The following is a 19,638-nucleotide window of genomic DNA, read 5'->3' on the forward strand; positions in this document are numbered from 1 at the left end:
TGCGTGCGTGCCCAAGATCCCAGAGAAGAATGGAGGAGAAGGGATTGCGGCATGATTATCCCTCCTGCGGGGGTGATTTCTCGCTTTCTGTCTCTATGTCTCTCTCTGTCTGTCTGGCGAGCACACACGCCCTATAGTGAAAAAACCTCTCAAACAAAAATAAATAAATAAAACACTAGACGCTGGAATATTAGTAAATTCTTCTTACCAAAGTATATTTAATGAATTAAAAAGTTGGTATTATTCAAATTTTTTTTTAGTGTTTGTCTTCTTTTTCTAAGGATCTTGACATTAACCTTTCAAATCTAGCAAAATGAAAAATTTAAAAGTTAGAATGTCTTCATTTAAGATGGTAAAGAATGAAATTCATAACTAAAAGGAAATGAGTAAACCATATTTGTCTTTTTAAGCTTATTTTCCAGTTCCATTACTCAGATTTATTATATTAATTAATTATTTTGTTATATATTTAGTCTTTTAGTCAAACTAATTCCATTTTGTGCAAAATTTTAAAAAAATACTTGAAAATTCGGAAAATAAAAACTAAATCTTGTAGTATTTTATTCAATAAAAGTGAAAACATGTGTGACATTTCTCTTGATGTATCATAAATTTAAATTTACACATACAAATTTGGGAGGGTGACTATATGTGTGTGTGCATGCACACACTTGCACTTTGGGAGATGAGTAGGGAGTTTAAGGTATCCAACTATTATCATGAACATCGTCTAAGTTGATGGGATAATTATATCAATCTCCACTTTTGTCTATAGCATGATGGCGTTGCCTCGTGTTGTTTTGGTCTGATTATTATACTATAGAAATATCAGTACAATAATCAGACAAAAATTGTGAACACTCAAGTGTTTTTAAACATTTATGAATAGATCAGGACTCCTTCTAAGAGTCACCTTTTTGAAGTATTTGCTCCTTCTAGAGGTTTGTCTGGAGTGGGAAGTGGCTTAAAACTCATGCCGGGTGCGTGTGCGTGCGTGCCCAAGATCCCAGAGAAGAATGGAGGAGAAGGGATTGCGGCATGATTATCCCTCCTGCGGGGGTGATTTCTCGCTTTCTGTCTCTATGTCTCTCTCTGTCTGTCTGGCGAGCACACACGCCCTATAGTGAAAAAACCTCTCAAACAAAAATAAATAAATAAAACACTAGACGCTGGAATATTAGTAAATTCTTCTTACCAAAGTATATTTAATGAATTAAAAAGTTGGTATTATTCAAATTTTTTTTTAGTGTTTGTCTTCTTTTTCTAAGGATCTTGACATTAACCTTTCAAATCTAGCAAAATGAAAAATTTAAAAGTTAGAATGTCTTCATTTAAGATGGTAAAGAATGAAATTCATAACTAAAAGGAAATGAGTAAACCATATTTGTCTTTTTAAGCTTATTTTCCAGTTCCATTACTCAGATTTATTATATTAATTAATTATTTTGTTATATATTTAGTCTTTTAGTCAAACTAATTCCATTTTGTGCAAAATTTTAAAAAAATACTTGAAAATTCGGAAAATAAAAACTAAATCTTGTAGTATTTTATTCAATAAAAGTGAAAACATGTGTGACATTTCTCTTGATGTATCATAAATTTAAATTTACACATACAAATTTGGGAGGGTGACTATATGTGTGTGTGCATGCACACACTTGCACTTTGGGAGATGAGTAGGGAGTTTAAGGTATCCAACTATTATCATGAACATCGTCTAAGTTGATGGGATAATTATATCAATCTCCACTTTTGTCTATAGCATGATGGCGTTGCCTCGTGTTGTTTTGGTCTGATTATTATACTATAGAAATATCAGTACAATAATCAGACAAAAATTGTGAACACTCAAGTGTTTTTAAACATTTATGAATAGATCAGGACTCCTTCTAAGAGTCACCTTTTTGAAGTATTTGCTCCTTCTAGAGGTTTGTCTGGAGTGGGAAGGCCAGTGATGTGCTTTGATTGGTTCAGCTTTGCTTGTGACTGAATTGGAAGAACAGCTGGCCAAAGCTTTTCTTAATGGAAGCTGGCCTTCACCCTGAAGCTAAAAATCACTTGCACCTTTGTCCTGAGGAACAACCCCAGGGATTCTGTGGCCATTAGTCATTAGGCTTTGCTATAAAAACATGAGGTGGAAATCTTTGGCTATGAAAGACTGGTGTAGACTGGTTTCCCACCAAGAAACTAAAATACTTTCAAGAATCTACTTGAAAGTTTTGGAGTGTTGGCAGGACTCTCAAAAGAGCTAAGATCCCAAAGAATAAGGAGGTTCACTGAAACGAGCATACTTATGCCACTTTTATCCTTCAGCTATTAGCTCTTTGTGAGCTGCACAGAAATAAAGGGTGATACGTTTGGAAGAATGTGGCTGTGAAGAGGTAGTGATCCAGACTGTCTGGGCCTGGGATTAGATCTTAGCATGGGAACCCTGTTTGGAGTACATGTCTCTCTCTTAGAAGAAATAAATAAACTTAAAAATATATAATATATTGGCATTCAGAATGTGAAGGGCAGAAAAGTGAACGGAACAATCTGAGACCAAACAGACCCAGGGAAAATAGATGACCAAAAAGCATATAGACATAATGAAGTAATAGAGACATGAGGCATAGACTGCACAATAATTCAAGGAAATGCTGACAAAATGAGAGTTTTCATGTGCAATGTGAAATCTATTCAGAGAATAAGAATTCCAAGGGCTGAAAATTTCAATAAAAAATACAATAGAGAGTCATAAAATTTAGACACAACTGAAGAAAGGACAATGATTTGGAGACTAGGTTTGTGGAAAAATATATCCAGATTAAAGTATAGAGAAAACAAAGCTAGAGAATAGAAAAAAGAAACTAAAGTCACATAGGAAAAAATACCAAAGTCTGATAGCTGGGTGGTTATAATCCTAAAAGGAAAATAACAGAGAGCAAAACTAAAAGAAACAATATTTAAAAACATAATAGCCAAGAATTCTTCAAAGCCAATGAAAGATATCAAGCCACAAATTCAAGAAATATGAACCACAAGCAGTAAAAACACAAAGAAAAACAACATTTAGGAAAATTATTATAGTCTACTGAAAACAAAATGAAAGTGATAACCTTTAAAGCAGCTAGAGAACAATTACAAATCTTTATTTTCAAGAAACAAAGTAGTCTCTATAGCAAATTTCATAAAAAATAAAGCCAGAAAAAAATAAAAAGGCTTTTTTCACATTTAAATAAAATAAAACACAAAATTAAAAAACCTCCAAACTTAGAAGCCAATATCAAGTGATGATAGTCTTCTAATACAAAGACAAATAAAGACATTTTTAGATGAAATCTGTATCAAATTGTTTCCAAAAGACTGCATAAAATAAACATTGAATAATGTTTTTTCAAGCTAAAGGAAAATGGTAACAGAAACACAGAAATGGCAGAAAAATATTTAAAAATGAATGTTTAAATATGTAGATAAATCTAAATAAATATTGACTGAAAATAATTATAAAGTTTCCCTTTATGTGGTTAAAATGTACGGAATTAAAGCACCATGACAATAATAATCCAAAAAGCAAGGGTAATGATAAATGGTGTTAAAGTATTCTAAGATCTCTAAACAAAGGGATTTCAGAATGTTTGTGGAAAACTCAAATAAAAGTATGAACTTATTGGGACCAGCAGATGGCGTAATGGCTCCGTCGCTGGACTTCCATGTAGTCGATTGCAGTTTGAGTCCCGGACCCAGTGGCTTAAACTCATGCCAGGCACTTGTGCATGCATGCCCAAGATCCTGAGAGGAGAATGGAGGGGAAGGGATTGCGGTGTGGCCATCTCCCTGGGGGGTGATTTCTCTCTTTCTGTCTCTCTGCCTCTTTCTGTCTTTCTGGTAAGTGCACGTGCCCTAAAATTTCTCCAAAAAAAAAAAAAAAAGAAATATGAGATTATTTTGGTACAAGAAAATTGTAATCCATGTAGTTTTTTTATAATACATTTTTCATGTACTTTTTGAAGAGCTTCCCTCATATAGTCCAAGAAATTATAAGAATATGATTTATGGACCAGCCTCGTGGCCTACTGCTTAAGGGAACCAGATTCTAGATGCCCGATCTCAGTTTGAATCCTGGCCCCAGAAGCTTAAAAAACAGGCAGGGGATATGTGCATGCATGCCCCAGATCCTGGAAGGATAGAGAAATGAAGGAGAAGAGATCAAGATCTCCCCATTGGGGGTGCTTTTTCCTCTCCCTCTCTTTCTTTCTCTGTCTTATCATCTCACTCTCAAGTGAGCACACATGTCCTCTGACAATTAAAAAAAAAAATGAAAAAGATATGATTTATGTAGACTCTTGTAAATGGAAGATGCATGGTATGATTTCTAATATAATTAACTAATGTATAACCAAGAAGTTAAACAAAAGAAAATGGAATGTTAAAAGTTCTTTATGAAATTCAAAGGATGGCAAAAGAAAAACAAATCAATAAAAAATACATTTTACAGACAAAACAAATAGAAAACAAAGAGTAAGATGATAGGATGGTAGAATTACAGAATGATTCAATGTCTTTGAAAAATTCTTTACGGTTTCTCATAAAGTTAAATATATAGGTATACTATGACCCAGAAGTTTTACTTCCAAGAGAAATAGAATATACGTACACACAAGTGCTTATAACCACTCTGTTTGTTATGTATAAATACTGGAAAAAACTCAATTATAAATCAATAGAAAAAACAGTCATACAGTAGAAAATTATTCAGCATTAAAAAATAATATGCTACTGACACTGATAAGCATGCACCATTTGGAACAGAGAAAACTCTATGCAAAACTTTACATACTAAATAATTCATGTAAATGCAATACCTATCTAATACTGGCAGTTTGAGCTCAGAAAAATAGTTGCCCATGGACATGGAGATTGCCTGGAATATGGCCAAGGAAACTTTCTGGAGTAATGGAAATATCCTACATTTTGACCCCGGTATAGTTTACATGAGTGTATACATTTAAATAAACTTATACAGGGCTGGTAGGTGGCGTGGTGGTTAAGGCGCTGGACTCACACATGACTGACCACCATTTGAGTTCCAGACCTGGCAGCTTGCTTTCTCACTTCCCTTCTCTCTCTCTGTCTCTCTAGTCAAATTTTTAAAATAATAATAATAAATTAAATTAAATTAAACAATTCTTTGGAAAAAACTCATATACTTTAAGTATATCTCACTAGATGCAAATTTCACTTTAAAAAACTAACAACAAGCAAATGAATACATACATGCAAAGATAAAAGAACTAAATACCCTGAATATTTTTTAAATTATGAGACTGAATTCAAAGATGTAAAATAAATGCTGCTTACACAACACATTTATAAAAGCACATTACAAGACAAAGAAAATTTAAAAGTAAAAGCATGGGAGAAAGATATCCTTTTCAGTAACTGATTTAAAGAAAACTAGCACATACAGATTAATATCAGACAAAGTAGACTCAAAGGAGGGAAGTGCTACTGGACATAAAGGGGGATGTTCATTCTTATTTCTCCACAAAGAAGATAAAACAACTGTCAGTTTGTAAATATCTAATAATAATTCTTCAAATAATGTATAGCAAAGATTGCAAGACTATGAAAATACTAGACATATGATACTGGGAGACTTGAACACATTATATTAGAAATCAGAAGAAAAATCAAATAGAATCATTAAGATTTTAAAAGGCTCAGTAACTGTAACTAACATGACTTAGTTGACCTAATATAGAAAAACACACCAACAACTGCAGAATGTATGTTCTTCCATCACGTGGACTTTGAGTATTTGTCAAAACTGGTCATATGCAGACCTATAACACAAGCTGCAACAAATATCAAAAGATTTTAAGTAGGTAAAATAGTTTTTCTGACTATAAAGGAAGACAGACATCAGTAATGGCAAAAAAGATCACTATAAAATCACTTTATGTTTGGAAATTAAATAATATATCATCACTTCCCTTCTCTCTCTCTGTCTCTCTAGTCAAATTTTTAAAATAATAATAATAAATTAAATTAAATTAAACAATTCTTTGGAAAAAACTCATATACTTTAAGTATATCTCACTAGATGCAAATTTCACTTTAAAAAACTAACAACAAGCAAATGAATACATACATGCAAAGATAAAAGAACTAAATACCCTGAATATTTTTTAAATTATGAGACTGAATTCAAAGATGTAAAATAAATGCTGCTTACACAACACATTTATAAAAGCACATTACAAGACAAAGAAAATTTAAAAGTAAAAGCATGGGAGAAAGATATCCTTTTCAGTAACTGATTTAAAGAAAACTAGCACATACAGATTAATATCAGACAAAGTAGACTCAAAGGAGGGAAGTGCTACTGGACATAAAGGGGGATGTTCATTCTTATTTCTCCACAAAGAAGATAAAACAACTGTCAGTTTGTAAATATCTAATAATAATTCTTCAAATAATGTATAGCAAAGATTGCAAGACTATGAAAATACTAGACATATGATACTGGGAGACTTGAACACATTATATTAGAAATCAGAAGAAAAATCAAATAGAATCATTAAGATTTTAAAAGGCTCAGTAACTGTAACTAACATGACTTAGTTGACCTAATATAGAAAAACACACCAACAACTGCAGAATGTATGTTCTTCCATCACGTGGACTTTGAGTATTTGTCAAAACTGGTCATATGCAGACCTATAACACAAGCTGCAACAAATATCAAAAGATTTTAAGTAGGTAAAATAGTTTTTCTGACTATAAAGGAAGACAGACATCAGTAATGGCAAAAAAGATCACTATAAAATCACTTTATGTTTGGAAATTAAATAATATATCATTAAAAAAAGAAACTGAAACTTTATATACAACTGGTATGATTCTAAATTGGTATCATTGCTTTAGAAAAAGACAGTAGCTATAAAATATACACATCTAGTGAAGCAGCAATTCTGCTCCTAACGATGTACTCCACAGAAATGCATCTATATGTTCAGCAAAACATACAAAAATGGTTTTGATAATACTATTTGAAATATCCTTAAAATAGCTAATTCTCAAATGAAGCTAGTCAGTCATCCAGTAATAAAACACAATACTTTGTGAGGCAATCCCATATGAAAAGGTTTCCAGTATAAATATGGAGACTTCCCTATGAACCCTGGGTGCATGTATGCCCATGATGCATGGTTTGGTGAAGACTAGGGATGGGTCACAGTGTCAAGACTTTATTAAGGGTTCTCTCTCTCTCTTTCTCCTGTATGTGCCTCTTTTACTCATGGAAGCACTAAATATTTAAGCTTCAAAAAAAACTATAAATGATTACCTTAAATGATCATCAAATCATTAGAATAAATAACAGTGGCATATACATAACATTTATTCACATATTAACATATGAAAATGAATGCATTACCGATATGTACCATTTGTATAATTATTAACTTGGAGTACATAAGACAAAAATGCACATATTTCAAGATCCTTTCTATTTAAGGTCATCGATATAAATAATGTGGATGGATATCAGGATAGTAGTTACATTTGAGGAGACAGAAAATTATTAGTGAATATAGAAGGACAAAATTGGGCTATTGGCATGCCAGTAGTCTTCTACTGCCTGATCTGGGTTGTAATTAACCAGTGTACATGTGGACTGCAAAGAGTTCGTGGGAAAATGAAATTAAAGTATGCATCTACTAAGATTTTGGTGAAAAAATGTTTTGAAATCCATGTACTGTTTTTCTAAATTACACATTTTCCATCAACTTTTTGAAGTATCCTCATATTCATTCTTTAAAGATTCGTTGAGCTTTACACTTGTACCACTTTCCATACGTATCTATTATTTAAGTTGACCTAAAATAAAAGCGTGAGACAAATTCTTTTGGATGTCTTTACTAGTGGCAAATGTTCTATTCTCTGAAGATTAGATTCAACTTTTGGGGGAAAAAAAATCAAAGGTGATTTTGAAGCTGTCTGATGAATAAAGTAGGTGATCCAGCTAAGGAAAGGTGGACTGACCAAAAAGAACGTGTACTGTAGCATAATGAGATTGATTCTCTATTGAGGCACAGAAATTGGCCATAATAAGATCATTTCAAAAAAAGGATTTCCAAACATTTTAAACAACGGATAACCAGTGGGAATAAATATGGGTGTTTTGATTCAATACTCAGTTATGTGAAATCACACTACTTGGCCACATAGGCATCTATACATATATTTAAGAAGATTTGATCATGTCAATCCTTCTTTTGACTATCGCAACAATCTGGTAAAATAAAGATAAAAATTACTTTGTGAATGCAGTTATTATCTTACAATTTTCAAATTAACTTTCTGTAAAAGGAAGATGGACAAGGCTAAAAAGATTTAACCAAGTTTACATTCAGTGGGAATATACTAGAGGCTGAAAAAAAATCTCAAAAAAAGTTCAATAATGTATAGACGATTTTAGCTGCACAATCAATCGACTTAATTGAACATTCAAAGACTATTACTTCCCAAAGCCATAGAATATTCGTTCTTTACACACACATCAAAGGTCTTTTGATTCTGCTCACTTTCTAGTTCTGTGCATTCTGGAAATAATAAGGGTATTTGTATCTCTTTTTTCTTAGAGCTATTTCTTTCTCTATACTACTCTTTCATTCAATATAGCATGTAAGGCTTCTGATTTTATATTAAGCTAATGCATGTTTTTTAGTATTGGGGGGCAAAAATTTTAATGTTATAAGGTCTAGCAATTTTGTGTATGTGCAATCTATGAACAATAAAGCAAGTTAAAATGTTTTAAATCAGTATTTGTCTTATTACATATAATATCTTATAAAATTAAGATTTTTGCCTTTGGGTAAATTTATCTGATTCCATTTTTTTGTAATACAGATTTGTGCAACTACTAAAATGAAAGCACAGAATTCCTCTTTCAAGGATTGCTGACATGTTTACTAACGTGTGAATGACGCAAGCCGATACTAATGAACTACTCTGTACTCAGAGAATCATCCAGAATATAACTTGTCTTCCTGCACAATGTAATACACAGTAGATGACCAACAATGTTTGTAGTATGTATTAATGAGTTCACATGATTAATGACATGTGGCGCTTTAATTTGGGGAAAGGCTCAGAGTATCCCCCTACTTCACAACCCGCATGAGCTATTTCCTCTGTCTTCTGTTACAACATATGCAGGTGTTGTAGTGGACAGCACCAGGCACATGCCTAATGCAACACATTCAGATTATGTAGGTGATTCTCACTTTGTATGTTTATTGAGTTTTGTAGCTTTTCATTTTATTTTTTTGTTATGTAGACTCCACATGACTCATGGAAGATATCAGCTAATAAATACAAGAGTCAAATAAAGTCAAATATTTCAAACAATGTCATCTTGGATCTCCTTGGGTAGATAGTGGGAAACAGTTATCCTTTGTCTTTCCTGACCTTTGTTTATAGTTCTGAGTTTTAGAAAGTAGAGACGGGGCCAGATGGTCATAGTATGGTGGTAAAACATGGCACTGTGAGGTTGACCTATATGAGAAGGTTCTGGGTTTGTGTCTGAAGACTTCCCTGGGTATACTGGGTGTGCATATGTTCATGATCCAGGGCTGGCTGAGGCCGAAGGTAGATTTCTGCATCAAGACTCTGTTTGGAATGTTATTTCCCTGTGTGTCTCTCTTCCTCTTTCTCTCTTGCTCTTGGAAGAGATAAATAAATAAATGATAAAATATTTTTTAATCGAAAAAGAAAAACTTTAAATGGAGGCGTAAGTGAGAGAAGTCTTCAAAAATGTCATGGATAAGTGTCTGTTATTCAGAGAAACTACACGTGGATCCATTCTTCCAAGTATGTTTTTAAGTACTCTCATATATTATATATTTATACACAACACGTTAACTGTTTTCTAGAGAATGTAAAGATCTCTTACATTCTGAACATTTTGTTCTTCTCCAATCCATAAATTGGTCCCAAAGGGGAAAAGATGACTAACTCAAGGGGTTCTGAAGAGAACATTTGCAGAGCTTCAGGTGAGGTTAAAATGGAACCAATATACAAAATTATGGAAGTTTGTCAGAATCAAAATGGAGTCTTGTGTCAACTCTAACTGAACCAAACCAGGGAAAGCCATGTAGGAGGTGTTCTCTCATGCTAGCATGCCAGATAACAAGAACTGTTATTTAAAGAGAACCACGACATTGCACATAGACCACTACAACCTGGACACAAAGAACACTTCTACAAGGACATCTGCCCAGAAACTGCCAGTCTACACTGGGATGGACACCAAAACAATGGCATAATTCCCTTTTCCCACTCGCTGTTTTTGCCTTTAAAATATGTTCAAAGATTCTATGAGTGGGGAAAGGTCAGGGTGCAAGTTTCCTGACCTCAAAGTCATTCATAATCCTGTGCAGCAAATAGATATGTTTACCAAAAAGTAAAAGGACATGCAATGAACTAAAAGGAATGGAGTACTCTGTCTTTAACCAGTGGTAAAATTCCAAGTTAAAATAATACTGACCTCTTAATGCATATAGCTTTAAAATTCCATCTCAGTTGTGCAAATGTTAGGGGGTAGGGGTGAAATGAGAGATGTGATACTTGTGAATCTCATTCCAGCAATATAGCTAATGGAGTCCTGAGATGGTTTTACATTTCAAAAGAAATTAGGTTTTCTTCCAGTTTCCATCATTTTCTTACAAAAATGTAAGATGGTTTTTCTGCAATCGCCTATCTCCCTCTTCCCTTCTCATGTTGCAACTATCTGGACTACATCAATCTTTCAGATTTGATCCCTGACCAAATCTCATACTATTTCCCTGCCACACATTTGAAAGGGAACTAACTTACAATGTGATTATTGTTTTTAACAAAAATAGAAAAGATTATGTATCTCATCTATCAGTTTTGAAATGTAGGCCACATAGGATATCAACACAACATGAAAGCATACTTTTTTATTTAAATTACAATTTTTGCGTGTAGAAAGAAAGATCCAACTAGGATTGTCCTGAAAAAAATAAATACACTATAACCAACTTTGCAGTATTTTCATCTGTGAAAATGAAACTGTATCTGCATATCCTCTGAAATATTTTAGATTTTTTTCTCTAAAACTGTGTTTTCTTGTATTTGATTGTCACTAGAACATATAAAAAGCAATAACTTTTCCCAAAGGCTGGAACTAGACAGCAATTCTTATTAAGGACCAAGAATCCCATAGACATTGTTCCTTGTACTCACCCTTCTCAAACAACCATTATTCATTTTTCTGGCCATTACTTTAAAGTAAATGGGAGAATCTGTTTTATAACCCACACAATTTGCTCAACTTTACAAATATAGTTTGGTTAAAATAATTTATGAAACAAGATGTCTAAAAGAGTTCAAATGTACCTGTCTTCTAAATAGATTTTGTTTAAAATTCTATCTAAATAATTCGTATATTTTGAGTATATTAATCTTTTTAAAGGTAAGGAATGTTTTTATCAACTTATCTCCATGGAATAACATCAATAAAGACAGAGACAGTGAGAGGGAAAGTGAGAAATTGCTTTAAAAGCATCTTTATTTTGAAAAGCTGTGTATCTCATTTCATTTTATCCAAATTCAGTGGCAATAGAAATCCATCTTGCAGATGAAGAACTGAGAAAGAGATGGCATGTCCAAAGTGAAATCTCTACAGGAGTCTATGCATGAACCTAAGACCTTAAAATCTAGCCCAGCTTGCTAGCAGTGACTGGATGGCTCAAGTAGACAAAGCATCAAGTGCTTCAGAGAGTTAAAAGCTCTGATGGCACTTCTGTAGGCCCAGCAGTTGGTGGCCATTGGCATTCCATAGATGGCTGCCACCAGCCTACTTTACATTAGACACTCTGGAAATAACTGGAAAGGGGTTTGGCTTATTTTCTGGGAAGGAGGAACTGGGAAAGATACCTTTTAGTGGTATGTTAGATGTTTCACTATCAGAAGTCAATTTTTTCATTCCCAAATAACAGTTTTCTAAAAGAAATAAATACCCCTTCCATTTTAAATAGTGAACAGAGAACTTAATGGGAAAAGTATGGTAACTAGGGCAGGTTTGCTACAGGTGCTGGATGCTCCATGACAAAAGTCATAGAGAAGAAAGCCAGATGGCCAGGGATGAGGACCCAGGGTTGATAAGAAAAGTACAGTGTAAGGAAAATGGAGAACTGAAAAGATTTGTCACAAAGGCTGGAAAAAGCCCATATGGTTGCTCCCTGAATATGAAGTCATCGCAGCAGAAGGCTGCAAGCCCTCGAAAAACAAAGGAAAGACCCATGGAGAAGAGTGGGGCTAAAACAAGATCTGTTTGTTTTTTAACTCAGAAATGAGGACGAATAGGGAGATGTATGTACACTACCAAACAACATTATCTGTACACACTGCAACTGAACTGTTTCATCAAGTCTTCAGTAAGTGACCATTGTACTCCATTGTCCCCTTTTTGTTACATATTCTTTCTTTCTTTTTTTTTTTTTGAGAGGTTTTCACTATTGGGCGCATGCGCTCGCGAGACAGACAGAGAGAGACATAGAGACAGAAAGCGAGAAATCACCTGCCAGAGGGGATGGTAACGCTGCAATCCCTTCTTCTCCATTCTCCTCTCGGGATCTTGGGCACGCATGCACACACGCCCAGCGTGAGTTTTAAGCCACCGGGTCTGGGACACGAACCGCGGTCGACTACGTGGGAATCCAGCGACATAGCCATTACGCTAACTGCTGGTTCCCTTTGTTACATATTCTGAAGAAGCAACCTCCATCTGCTATCCTTTGCAACACTGCTGATTCTGGTACAGAGTAGCAGCAAATACCTTACAAGGAAGGAAAGTAAAAAGGAACATCAAGTCCAGTATTCTTAAACTGGATAACTTTGGAGATAACTTGGTTGCAATCTCCAGGCTCTTTTATCTCTTTAGTCTCAAATTAGAAGAAAAACTTGTTCTTCTAGTCTGCATTCCTTCTCAAAAAAATTTCTTGTCTCATACCCAGATGGTGCCCTTTGAACTTAAGAGCTAAAGAACTTTGTTCCCCTCTACAAATCGTCCCCATGGTCATGTTGCATTTCCATTTAGCTGCCAAACTGGAGAGAATTGGCAGTTAAACTGGACAATTAGCACTTTGAAATAGTATCCCACCGCATATGTAACAGGTTAGCGCAGGGCCTGGGCAGAGAGCACTCCAAAATGGGGGGTGCTTTCCTTCCCTCTGGGCACTGGAGCAGGCAGGTCGACTTGCCTTTCTGTCACTAAGACAGAGGAAAAGGAAAAAGGGGAAATCGGTGCTTGGTGTCCTAAAATGGAATAGATTTACAAAAGAAGAAGAAAAAAATGTATATGAAAGATGATGCTGGACTCCTATTTCCAAACTCAGTTTTAAATTTACAGATCATTAAACAAAGCCTGAAAAAAAAATTAAAGGGAAAAAAGAAAAAAAAACAGACAAGAAATGGAGATAATGTATTGAAACACCTGAAGACGATCACCTTAATCTCTAGTTGTTAATCCACACACTTAAAATTTTAAAATCCCAAATATTGCACACACTAACTGGTCTATTAGTGGGCTATCTCTATTATTAACTAGCAATGGTTTTAAGTTTTTCCTTAACACTTTATTTAGTACAATCCACAGTGTTATCAACTAAAAAAAAAAAAAATAAGTGATAGAAGGCCTGTTACTTATATAATCTGTGAAAATAAGCACTAACCCACTCCTCTACTCCCTGAATAAAATCTGACATATGGTGGGTATTAAAAAGTAAATGTAGTCTATCACAACTTCCTAAATTTTGTTTGGTTTTTCATGGAAACTCTCACTTAAAGGGCATTTCTCAGTTTAAATCTTCTTTTGAAAGAAGAATTGTCTAAAATACTACCCGCCCCTTCAAAAATTCTTAAATTCCGAGCAAGGGGGCTCCCAAAAGTATTCTGATTAACCTGGGAGTATTATGGCAATGTAGCCAAGAAGTAAGTGGGTCTTTTCTAGCTATTCCCATAATTGTTTCCTGATCAGAAAAGAGAATAATCTCTAACTTAGTCCTGAGCTAATAAATCAAGACAAATTTAAACTCACATTTAACTAGGACACATATAATCCAAATTGAAAAAAGAAATAAAAGCATCAATTAGGGTTGTCCTTTCAGAGCCCAATGAAAAGTATACTAAACTAGGACACAGGAGAGGTGGATATCAGATCTGTGAACTGGAACTCTCTCTCTAATTCTCAATTTCCCCATCTATATAATAAGATAATAAAGCTATGACACCTATTTTTATGTGAGAAAGAATTTTGCGACTTACTAAGATACCCATTATAATGCATGTAGACAGTATTCATTTAACAAACTCATTTTGAAAGTTCATCTCCCCAGAAGATTTTATTCCATGTAAAATTTATTATCATCAGGGCGATCTAAAATCTTTAGTGTTTATTGAAAGAATTAGAACTCAAACTCAAGTACTACAAAACCTCCTTTATTCCTCTGACCCTACAGCCCTTAGTGCTGTAAGCCCTGCCTGTCCTCTCCATGATTACTTGATCTCACTTGGAGGAGAGGAAAAGATGCTTCTAAATTTAGTCCAAGTGGGTTTAACATATGGCATCATTCCTTCTCAGGTCAAGAGGTCCCAGGGTTTCTGGAAAACTGGAAAACAGACTTTGCTGGGTGGCAGAAATTAGAGAGGGCAAACCCTTCAGCTATTTGGAGAAAAACAAGGACTCAAGTATTTGTTTTTTCAAGCTAAATTTCTAAAAGAAAGCTATGCCCTAATGCTAAAAGTCATCTTGACTTAGCTTTTTGAGATATTTCCCTGATGACATCTAAGACATATTAAATTATTTGGCCTCTGGTCTCTGCACCAAATGGACTCTGCTCCAAGAGAGTTAAGTTAGGTCTAGACCTGGCAAATTATTCTTACTGGATTTGAGGATAAATATAAATAGAAGCATAAGGAAGTTTAGAAGAGAGGTTTCCTTTTGAAAATTCAGTGTCACAACCAATTAAAAAGTCAAAAGCCAAAAGAACAAGAAACAAAAATAGTAAAATGTAGTAAGATTTTTAAATTAGGAATAATTTTTAATAAAGAATATTTTCTTAATAATAAAGACATCCCATTACTTTAAGTTTATGCAAGTGACTTTGTATTAGCAAATGACAGAAATTTGCATTTATCATTAATCTGAAGTAGCCATAAGTTAAAAACAGCTATTAGGCTGGCCCCATGGCCTGGTGGTTAAGAAAGCTGGATCCTACATGGCCAACTGCGTGGTTCGAATCCCGGCCCCAGAGGCTTGGAAATCATGCTAGAGTCATGTGAATGCATGTCCAAAATGCCAATAGGGTGGAGAAATAGAGGAGAGGGTATCGTGGCATGAAAATGCCCACTGGGGCTTGCTTTTTCCCTCTCCTTGTCTCTTTATCTCCCCACAGTGAGCACACTTACCCACTGGCAAATTGAAAAACAAACAAACAAACAAAAAACCAGTTATGATTTTTTTCCTATTTCCTTACTGCTTAAATTAGGTATAAGAATACAGATGTCATAGAACATGCTTTTATATTAGTCACGGGATGTCCACAATTACTAACATTCCTATACATTCTTTTTCCTAGTTCCACCAAAGGCATAAAAGAAAGCCAGGAAAATAGCAGCTTTAGAGTAAGAGCTGAAGTGGTGCACAATCTAAAATGAAGGTGTATATTTAGGTCTGTGCAATAAAAACAGCTGCAGTGCTGCCATTGTACACTATGCGAAGAGTGCCATCTAATGCATTGCTTAAAATCAGCAAGTATTTGGGGAGCTTATACTGAGATGCAAGAGAAACTGAAGATAACCTCATTCAGAATGCTGACGTCAGAATTGTACTTTAACTTAAATTAAGTATTTGAATAAATCATAGCTCTTACACTTACTTTTCAGCACACCAACAGAATGTATTTGCCAAATCCCCACTGCCCATCTCTTTTCTCATTTTCAAATGATAGATTTTTTATTTTATGGGTACTATGCAGCAGATATTGATATTCAGAAATTTTCTATCTGAGAATTATTTTGGAGCTTGAGGAAAGTAATCAAAATCTACCAATTCAAAAATCCAAAGGCCTAGAAAAAAATCAACAATGTGTCTTTATTCAACGTGGGATGTGATTAAAATGTCACAGATTATGTTGGAAGCTATCAGTCCTGCATTCACCATGGCCCTGTTCATTGCTTTAGAACTACTTAGAAAAAAATTGTAAAAACCTGTTTACAATGAATGAGGCGAAAGAAGCACATCTCACACACACATATACACACACACACAGTAACAAAACTATCGTAACTTCCTCTAGTCTTTATATAAGGAATATTTGAGAAAAAAATATTAAATGATGTTTGAACCAGTTCTTTTTTTTTTTTTTTTTTTTCTGGGGTTTTTTCTTTAAGGCACACGGTCCCGTCAAAAGAGACAGAGAGACAGAAAGAGAGAAATCACCCCCTGGGGGTAGGCCACACCGCAATCCCTTTTCCTCCATTCTCCTCTCAGTATCTTGGGCATGCACGCACACGCGTCCGCTGTGAGTTTAAGCCACTGGGTCTGGGACTCGAACCACAGTCGACTACATGGGAGTTCAGTGACATAGCCATTACGCTAACTGCTGGTACCTTAAACCAGTTCTTATATTAGCATTTTGTTAAGTAGCTTTACAAAAACTTTTAATGAGTCTGGCACAATTGTTTATATAAAATCTATAAGCAAGGAAATTGAAGTTGCTCCATATTCTTTTAGTTTTTCTGCAAGAAAAGTTGATGGTTATCTTGCTGCCACAATTCCCTTCCTGAAGAAATGGAAAATTTCATTTACAAATGAAGGATGAGTGGTGTGCCAAAGGAGAGATGGCATAGTAAATTGATTAAGATTAGGAAAACTATACTGCTGTAAATTTCTCTAGCCTCAGCTGAGATCTGTGCTTCATGTTAGCTGAAGATATGTGAGAGTCAAGGATTTAGAGGTACTTGTCTACATTGGTAATGGCAGATTGGTTAGAAAACACTACATTTGTGCCTTCATTCATTTATTAATTTTGCTGAGTTGAGACCTAGGTAAGAAGGAGAGTCATAAGATAGTGTCTTGTGTTTCCAAAAACGTTTGGGCCAGTCAAAGGCATGGTGGTTAAGGCAGATGAACCCACATGGCTAAGTGTGCAATTCCAGTCTCAGACCTGGCAACCTGGAAAATATGCCAGGTGCATGTGTATGCAGACCCAAAATCCCAAGAGGAGAATGGAGGAGAAGGATTAGGGCACGTGCACAAGGCAGCATATGAAAAAGCAATAATTGTAATCATGTTGTAGAAGATATCTCTACAAGTTTTAACCATTTATACTCAGTTTCTTCTCTATCTCTCTATTTCCCTTTATGAAAGACATAGAAGGAGAGAGAGAGAAGAAAGAGAAAGAGAGAGGGAGAGAACAGAGATAGGCATTTTTGACAGGGCCTCATTGAGTTGCAATTTTTCTGTGCCATCATCCAATTAGCTAGGACTATAGGTTTGCACAATGGCAGGCAGCATGTTCAGGTGACCAGGGATCCAAACCCGTGACTCCCACAATGCCTCCAACCCCTCCAAGGAATGGCACTATTATCCATGGCTAGTGCCATAGTCTCAATTTCTCCTCTTACAGAAAACAATCAAGGAATCCTCTTAGCACATTTCTATTGAGTATAGACAATGTTCCAGGAACAATGGTAGACACCGAGGTCATAAAGGTGAACAAACTGAGCTTACAGTCAGGTAGAAAGTAAGTAAACAAGAAGTAATGTAATTAAATTGTAAGGATGAGGGTAAGTTTGGTCAAAGCCTGATTTGGGGAAAAGATACTTGAGATTGAGATGATGAAAAGTGGGGTGAGCTGGAGTGCTGGGGGAGTAGGAGTAGAATAAGAGTTAGACTCTGGGATGTCTTTCTCAGAGGAAGCCATAGCTGAGATCCAGGAGATAAGACCTATTAAACTGAGTAGAACAGGGTCGGGGGTAAGAGAAACCACAGAAGTTTCTGTAAAGGTACCAGAATGTTAGTGAAAAGAGGACTTATGTAACAGGAGCTTATTACTGTTTTGGGAAACAACTGTTTTTAACCTGAAAACTGACTTGTTTTGTCCTGCAGGTGGTATAAGTTATGTTCGTGTCAACTAGACTGATAATCTACCACTTGGGAGTCTTTCAATGGCCTGCCCTTGGGCTCTCATCAAAAATACTAGACTGGACACCCAAGTTTTGGCTAACTGTCCCATAAAATGTCTGCCTTGATCTATACTTGATTCACAGTCACTTCCTGCAGTGTATAGCTATGTCTATAATTACACAAGACTTTTTATCTGGTCTTTTTTGGTAGTTCTGTCCAATTAGATTTCTAGCTTTCACTAAATTGAATTGTTTTTCATGTTTAAGAGAATGAGTAATGTTTTTGATTATTTATTTTCTTTTCCTCCTATAGTTTACTTTTAACTGAGGAATAGCAATATTATGTTGAATATCATGAACAGCTTCAAGTTCATACAAATTAATCATTTCTGACTGAACATTGTTGTTATTGTTGTTATTTTAACTGAGTCCCCACTCAGCAGAGCAATCTATATTGAGAAAAACAATGTTACTTTGAAAATATCTAAATGCCTTCTTTTAGAAAGAAATCAAGTAACTCTCTATTTCTAGGGGAGATCTTATCTATGCCAGGCCTCTGATAGCTTTTCCACTCAGTTTCCAACTATCTCTCCATTCTGCTGTGCCCTATGGAGCTGGCTTTTGTGGTTTTAACTACAAATTTATTTATTTCCATATATTTACATTTTTAAGCCAGGAGAAACCAACATATCCTAGTTATGCTCTACATATGGGTTATGGTTGCTTTATTTACTATCATTTTTTTATATGTATGGTTTTTCAAAGAAGGTATAAGGAGTCACAAGTAAGTGGCCACTGATATCCTACAGGAACCCACATGTTCTTAAAAATGTAATAAAAATTGTATTATAAATTTCAACCCTCAACAGTATGAGGAATGCTTTAAATATTCTAAATTTCTTTACAAACTCCTAGTATTCAAATATAGGAACATTAAACCAAAATACTCATTTGAAACTACTGTAAGATACATGTTGACTTTCTGTGAAGGTGGCAATATACCGTTACTGTAGCATAGACTTTTATGATTATTGATCAGCTGCTGCATAATGTAATGGGTTCGTTTAGAATAAACTAGCCATTCTTACTTCTCAAGTACAAGTTTTATTTCCTGTACTTCCCAAAGGTGTGAACTTAACTCAAGCAAGATAAAAGTTGAAGAGAATGAATTCCCAAAGCTTTAAAAAGTAACTCTCACCAGCTTTGTTTTTTCAATATTCCTTTCTCTCTCTGCCCTACCCTCCTCTTCATTCTCCTTCTATCTTAGTTTTCTAAGAGGCCCTTCCTTGTTCTCTCTCCCTAGTCTAGATATTAGAAATCTCAGTTGGGTCATTGTTCATTCCCATGAAGTTTAACGACATTCAAAAAAGTTGATTATAAGATGTGTGCACTAACTGGAGAGAGATAAAGAGAGAGAGAGAGAAAAGGAAAGTGAGA

Source organism: Tupaia chinensis, unplaced genomic scaffold (assembly GCF_000334495.1).
Source record: "Tupaia chinensis unplaced genomic scaffold, TupChi_1.0 Scaffold000033_1, whole genome shotgun sequence".
Classification (NCBI taxonomy): Eukaryota; Metazoa; Chordata; class Mammalia; order Scandentia; family Tupaiidae; genus Tupaia; species Tupaia belangeri.